At 34.4% G+C, this 6,072-nt stretch overlaps 1 non-coding gene across 1 annotated transcript; it reads left to right on the top strand.

Moving 5' to 3' along the window:
- The first annotated feature begins 3,401 nt into the window (after positions 1 to 3,401).
- Positions 3,402 to 3,520, top strand: LOC120607793 (5S ribosomal RNA). Its single transcript, XR_005654234.1, has one exon. It is a non-coding gene; the product is annotated as a 5S ribosomal RNA (ribosomal RNA).
- The last annotated feature ends 2,552 nt before the right edge of the window (positions 3,521 to 6,072 follow it).

Genomic DNA, 6,072 nt, shown 5'->3' with positions numbered 1-6,072 from the left:
CCACAGTGTTTGTATATTTTACATTACTATCATCAATGCACTGGGGATCCAACTTCTCTACATCCTTGGCAACAGTTGTTTTTTTTCCTGTTTTTTTTTTTAAGATAATAGCCATCCTAATAGGTATGAAATGGTATCTTATTGTAGTTTTGATGAGCTCTTTATATTAAACTTAATTCTCATAAAACATTCTGAGGTGTAACTACTATTATCACCATTTTAGAAATGAGGAAACTGTGAAGGGTCATGAATTAAGTAACTTGCTCTACTTCTCAAAGAAAGTGGGAGTTAGAATTCTAATCCAGGCAGTCTTGCTCCAGGGTTTATGCTCTTTCAGATTTTTCCTCCTTGTATTATAATTATGTACTGCTTCTTACGTACTGCTCCTATCCCCAACCAGGTTTTAAAATTTTCTGAAAGTAAAATACATGATTATCTTTGAATCACCAAAGTGATTGGATAATTCTTGAATGACAGAGGTGATAAATGTTATAGATGAGGAAAGTTAGGTGTAGAGATGCTTAGTTCCCCAATGTACAAACAATACAACACAGATTGGAACTAGAGCCCCTACCCTTAACCACTATATAGAAACTACTTTATTAACTGTGGACCCTTTTTAGCAGATTCACATTGTGATCGTATCTGCTATTTCATAGCAGTCTCTTCATACCCACCAGTGTTCTCTGAGCTCATTTATAAAATACAAAAAAATTGAACATTTTATCATCTCCTATTTTGTTAAACTCAAACTGATCCACAAATAAACTTACATTGTATCTTGATACCATTTAGTTATGCACCAAAGTTTATTGCATTGACCAACTTTACATAGCAAGATTTCACATGAAGACGTGAAAAAATGTCATCACCTCCAAAAACTGACTACTTGACAATTAAGTGCCGGATTCCATTAGGAATCTCAGTCAACATAAGGAAGTTGGAATCAGCTGAGGAAAAACTCAGACCTGCTTTATCCTCCTGTCCTCTGCATCCTATCTCTTGCTTATCCTGAGGAAGAGACTGTGGATGTGGTTCCAGTCTGCCATTAGAGAACAATGCTTAGTGAAGTTCAACAGAGGAGGCATTTGTGAGCAAAAGAATTTAAGGGAGTTTTTCAAATATTTAGGCTGACATTGGTCACTTAAATTTACATATTGTTAAGGGAGCTGCTGCACAGAACCCCGGACACTGATTACATTCAGTAAGGAAATGAACTCATCACTCAATTTTAAATTAGATCAATGGTCTCCAAGTATTTGCCACTTTTGAGATAGGTTGATAGGATAATCTCAAACCTGTTAGTGAAAATTAGTCATCAAATGGTAAACTTGAGGTAAAATATTTTAATTTGGCATTGAAAAATATTTTCTAATCACCTATGTATTCTATAATACAGAACTATTAATAGTATAAAACTGCAGAGGGTCTTTACCTCAGTCTTCTGAGGATGCTTTTAAAAAAATAGTGAGTTCATAAAGGTCCAAGGGTTCTCATGTAAAACTTTGTTACATTTCAAGTGTAGGAAAATAAAATCCATTTATAGTTGAGTATGTTTATGAGGCCAATTTCTTTTTGTGTATCTTTCTTTTGAGTTGGCTATAATTGAGCTGGCAAGTGTGTTAATTATTAAACTAAAGCTCTTTTAAACTACACTTGTTTTATTACATTAGTGATTGTACTTCCTATTCTGGTCACAGATTTGGGAGTTTGGTATTACGTAAAGTCCTCACAGCTTTTGGATAGTTGGATTGGGACCAGTAATTTCTAGTGTTCCCTTTCAGGAAAGAAAAAAATATGATTTGTCAGACTTAAGGAGCTAACTGTAAGCTGGATTCATCTTTACTGAGCAAGCAGAGTCACTTTCCCGTTCAAAAAATAAGGCTACCTAAGAAAAAAGATGCTGCCTTAAAATAGAATATAAACTCATCTTATTTTTAATCTTTTAGTTTACTAATACAAGGCAAGAGCCACTTTCTGTTTTTCAAGGAGTTGCTACATATACCATCTGGACAATACTGAATTGAGAAAGGCTGCAGGCTCTGGGAGTCCTGCCTTGTGAAGATCACACACACCTTGTGGCACTGATTAAGGGATTTGGGGTTGGGTGGTTTGACTACTATATCTATGAGGCTAATTTCCCAGAATCATGGGACTTTAGTAACCCATGTTCCTCCAGCTCTAAGATTCCTCTTTAGACTGAGAAAGGTAATTAATGGAACTTTCAGGAATATAGAGAGATGAGGCATGAACCTGGGCTTTATTTGGTATCATAGACACTAATACAAGTGAAACACTTTCATATAATAAATTCTTCACATACTAGAAGGAATAGCTGTGATAAAAGGGGACAATGGAATGAGTCATAGATAGAGAACGGGTGTGCCTCTTCATTGTGTGATCCTGGGCAAATTCTTAATCTCTCCGTGCCTCCTAAACCTCATCTGTATGTTGAGAATAACAGTGCACCCTTAAAAGGTTGTGAAGTTTAGAGATAATAACTGCGAATTGCCTCACATAGTGTCTGATAGACGGCAAGTACTAAATACTTGCAATTAAGATTTGTAACACATGTGTAAACTCTTTCTGCTGTTTCCTGTGTTTGGCTTTGCTGATGGATCAACCTAGATACTTGTGCCCTTAGAGAATTCTCTCACACTGTAGCATTAGCCAACATGCCATATATTATTGAAGATTCCATAAAGAAATATATGTATAAAGAGCGTTTCACATTACATATACCTCGAGGGTATATGCATACTTTGTGTCAACCAGTATTAAAATACTGAAATATTTCTAAACTGCTTAATAAATAACTGCTGTCCTTAGCTTACCTCCTGTCTCCCTGTTTTTGCCTTGGAAATTCCTGACCCTCTCCTAGACACCACCATGAGCCAGCAAATAAAAGGTCAGTGCTCAGTGTAGCTCAGAGCCTTGGAATGCACTACTCCAGGACTAAGGTTGGATGGTGACTATTCTGATCAATTGGTGACTATGTAGTCAGTCTCTCCCTAAATAATGATATTATTAACATGGGCCATACTATTCCATTTCTCTCTTGGCTCTATATGTTGAGCCCTGTGTGCTGGTTGCTGTATTATGGGAATATTGGTTATGGACATGATTCCACACACTTGAATCAGCCAAAGCTATCCATAAACAACAGCACCAAGTGTGGAAGGGGAGTATACTATTGTGAGGTTCTCACACTATATATGCAGTGGTATATTATTTGAAGATAGACTATGATAATTAAGAGTGTATATTATAAACCATAGAGAAGGCCCTTTTATTTAACAAGTAAAAGAAGTATAGCTAATAAGCCATAATAGAGAAAAAATGGAATAATTAAAAACAATTCAAAAGAAGAAAAGAGGGAAAAGGGAACAAAAGAACAGATAGTCTACGGCCATGCTACCCTGAACACACCTGATCCCGTCTGATCTTGGAAGCTAAGCAGGGTCGGGCCTGGTTAGTACTTGGATGGGAGACCACTTAGGAAGACCAGGTGCTGTAGCGTAAAAACAAACAAAAAACAAATAGAAAACAGTAAGAAGGTAGATTTAACCCTGCATATGTTGACCATATTAAACATTAAATGTAAATGTTCTAAACATTTGAATTAAAAGGCAGAGATTACAGATAACATTGAATTGTACACTGGAAACCTTGATTTTTATTAACCAATGTCACCCCCAAAATTTTAATTTTAAAAAAGGCAAAGGTTGTCAGATAGGATAAAAAAGCAAGATCTAGCTATATATTGTCTATAAGAAACTCTCTTTAAATATAAGGATACAAACAGGTTAAAAGTAAAAATGGCAAAAAATGTATCATGTTAACACTAATCAAAAGAAAGCTATATTAGAATCAGATAAAGCAGACTTCAAAACAATGAATATTAGCAGGGGTAAAGAGGAACTTTTCAAAATGTCAAAGAGTAATTCATCAAGAGAACCTAACAATCCTAAATTTGTATGCACCAAAAAAGAAAGACTCAAAATACATGAAACAGATTGTTTCATGACAGAAGGGAGAAACAGACAAATTCACAGTTTATAAGTGGAGATTTCAACACTCCTCCTTAAGTAATTCATAGCATAAGTAAACAGCAAATCAGTGAAAGGAGAAGACTTGAACAATACTATCAACTGAATTGACCTGACATTTTTAGAACACCCAACCAGCAGAATACATAATTTTCAAATGCATTTGTCATATTCACCAAGAAAGACCATATTCTGGGCCATAGAAGAACTCATTACGTTTTAGGGGATCGCAATTATACAAAGTATGTACTCTGACCACAACATAATTAAAATAGAAAGCAATAATAGATATCTGAAAAATCCTTAAATATTTAGAAATTAAACAGTATGCTTCTAAATAACTCATGGGTCAAAAGTAAATCATAAATTTTAAATGGAATCAAAATGAAAACATATCAAAATGTGGGGTCCAGCTAAAGCAGTACTTGGAAGGAAATTTATAGCATTAAATGCCTTCAGTAGAAGAAAGGTTTCTCATTAACGACTAAGCTTTTATCCTAAAATATCGGAAAGAGAAGATTGGATTAAGCCCAAAATGAAACAAAGAATGGAAATCAGTAAAATAGAAAACTGAAAAGCAATAAAGAAAAGGAAATGAAGCTAAAAGCTGGTTCTTCAAAAAGATGAATAAAATTGATTAGCCTCTAGTTAGATGGATCTACCCAGACTCTAGCCAGGAGAAAGTGAGGAAGAGGAGACACAAATTACCGATAGTAAAAATTAACATGGAGGTGTTGCTATAGATTCTACAGACTTTAAAACAATAAAAAAGGGAATGTTATGAACAATATTATACCAATAAGTTCAACAATAGTCATATGTATTCAGTACATCAAATTGAAAGTTAAAAACTTTCCCACAAAGAGAACCTTAATTCCAGAATACTTTATCACTAAATTCTACCAAACAAGGAGGAACAATATAAAGTCTTCACAAACTCAAGTAATACAAGAGAAAGGAGAGTTTCCCAGATACTCTTGATACCAAAACCAGACAAAGACATTACAAGAAAACTACGGACCAACATATCTCATGAACATAGAAACTATAACAAAAATTTGCCAAATTTTTGCAAACAAATTAATCTAGCAATACATTTTAAAAATACCTTTTGACCAACTGAGTTTTATTCCAGGAACATCAGGTTGACATAACATTGCAATTCAATGTAATTCACCATTTTGACAAACTAAAAAAAAAATCATGATTCTTCATAGATGCAGAAAAAGCATATGATAAAATTTAATACCTATAGTTAAAACAAACAAATGAACAAACAAACAAAAACACTCTCAGCAAACTAGAAACCCTCCTCAACCTGATAAGGATCATCTACAAAAATCCTAGAGCTAACGTTGTATTTAATGGTGAAAGATTAGATAATCTTCTCTTATGATTAGGAGCAAGGCAAAGATGTCTGCTCTTGTCACTTCTATTCAACATTGTACTGGGGTCCTGGTTGGTCCATTAATGCAATAAAAAGAAAATGTATATAGATAATAACCCCAAAGAAGCAGAAAGAAAAGACCTCTGAGGCAGCCAAGGGGAAAGGATATCTTTCAAGATGGATGCTGAGTCCTGGAGAGGCAGAAGGAAATTTTCTTCCTGTTGCAGGAGATGTATGTAGACAACCCATTTGAAAAACACAATGATAACAACCCTCCTCCCCCCTTTAAAGAATATTGTTATGAGTATAAAAAATTTAATTTCTTTGGAGAAAAACTTGAATTTAGAGCCAAGGGAGCAAAATTATGCCTTTGTCGAATTACTGTTTTATCAAGAATAGATACATTTCCTATAATTTTTTGCCAGGTTAGAATGTGGTTATATATACAAAGCCAGTTATTCTGTGTGGTTTATGAAAAAAAGATTCATTCTGCCCTTTTAGATAGTTCATTTTATTAGAGAATCTCTAATATAAAAGATTATTAGGCAGGATATTGACAGTGAGGAAGGCTATGGAAACACTCCACTTTTGCTCAATTTGTCTGTTAACCTAAAATTATTCTGAAAAATAAAGTCT

The sequence above is a fragment of the Pteropus medius genome, unplaced genomic scaffold (assembly GCF_902729225.1).
Source record: "Pteropus medius unplaced genomic scaffold, Ma_sr-lr_union100, whole genome shotgun sequence".
NCBI lineage: Eukaryota > Metazoa > Chordata > Mammalia > Chiroptera > Pteropodidae > Pteropus > Pteropus medius.
This window is presented reverse-complemented; position numbering and strand designations above follow the sequence as displayed.